We start from the raw sequence: 1,445 nt of genomic DNA, 5'->3' as shown, positions 1-1,445 counted from the left end.
AGTTTCTCTGATTCCATGGATAGTAACGGGGGTTGGACGATTATCTTCACCAGTGGTCTTCACCCCGATTGAGGAAAGTCGTTAGCTACTCATTGCAAAGATGGGTAGATTTTTGAAATATACAATTTCAATATTTGGCTTCACTAACCCATGAGCTTTTTATTTCGTTTTGCATCTGTAGAAATCTTACAATCTTCTTCTTGAACAGACTAAATGACAGATCTCCATTGTGTCTCTGGCATCAAATTCCAAAGTGTAAACACCCTCTGAATTCTTCCACCGCAGTCCGCTGTTTGGGAAGCGTTCCTGGTGTGGGAAATGCACTTCCCCGTGTGTCAACTGCTGCTCCTCGCATGCGCTCTGGCACTGCACTCATTTTCCTTCTGACAATTGCTCACTGTGTTGCTGTGATCATTCAGTGACTTGGTGTCGCACGGCCCAGAAAAATGACACAGATCAAGGTTTTTGCATTGTTGAGTTCAATTTTCAGTTTGGCCTTATTTTGGATTTTGAAATTGTTTGTTGTGTACACAAGTGCGTGTCAAAAACATCTGAGCAGAAGTTAGGTGTTCCGAATAATGACATTGAGCACTATGCACTCTCCTCCAGTCTAGAAAACAATTCCTCACAGGCAATTTAATAGACAATAGACAGCAGGTGCACGAGTCGGCCGTTCTGCCCTTCGAGCCAGCACCACCATTCATTATGATCATGGCTGAACATCCTCAATCTATATCCTGTTCCTGTCTTATCTCCATAACCCTTGATTCCACTATCCTGAAGAGCTCTATCCAACGCTTTCTTGAAAGAAAACCTCCTGCTGTCTCGGGTTCTTCATTCCGTTGACTTCAAATCTTCACAGAATTCAACAGACCTTGTTACATTGTCATTTACTCATTTTTGTTCAGATCACTGTGTGCATAGTGTGACAGCGGGAGTGCGCTTGCCCCACAACCTGAGGTCAGACCATAGTCTTGGAACTGTCCTGTGTTATTTATCATTTCACAAACACCAAGGAGAAATATCTGCTGCTCTGCATAGTTTACGCAATTCAGTTATTCATAAGGTCATAGCATACCAAGCAACTGTGGCGAAGTGGCCGAGCGGTTAAGGCGATGGACTGCTAATCCGTTGTGCGCTGCACGCGTGGGTTCGCATCCTACTCTCGTCGCTGCTTTCAGATTGATCACAGCTATCATATTGAAATTGTGACTACACTGGTCAGTTCATAAACAGCGCTGCTATTACAAAATCTCAAAAAAAGTTTGGGCCTGTTGACTAAACTGCAGTGAAATATAGGTTGCATTGGAACAATGGAAAGGAGCGCGGGTTTTCTTTTTCAAGTCAAGTTGCTGTGAACGTTTTTTCGTATGAAAGACATCCAGGAAAATCAAATAACGAGAGTTGCGAAGTGCATGTTTATGCAAAGGGATTCTTAATGAATG

At 43.0% G+C, this 1,445-nt stretch overlaps 1 non-coding gene across 1 annotated transcript; it reads left to right on the top strand.

Annotated features, from left to right (window-relative positions):
* Positions 1 to 1,089: 1,089 nt before the first annotated feature.
* On the top strand, positions 1,090 to 1,171 carry trnas-gcu. The gene has a single exon. It is a non-coding gene; the product is annotated as a tRNA-Ser (tRNA).
* Positions 1,172 to 1,445: the final 274 nt, after the last annotated feature.

This window comes from Chiloscyllium plagiosum, unplaced genomic scaffold (assembly GCF_004010195.1).
Source record: "Chiloscyllium plagiosum isolate BGI_BamShark_2017 unplaced genomic scaffold, ASM401019v2 scaf_64562, whole genome shotgun sequence".
Taxonomy (NCBI): Eukaryota; Metazoa; Chordata; class Chondrichthyes; order Orectolobiformes; family Hemiscylliidae; genus Chiloscyllium; species Chiloscyllium plagiosum.
The sequence above is the reverse complement of the archived record's forward strand: the minus strand, read 5'-3'. Positions and strand labels throughout refer to the sequence as shown.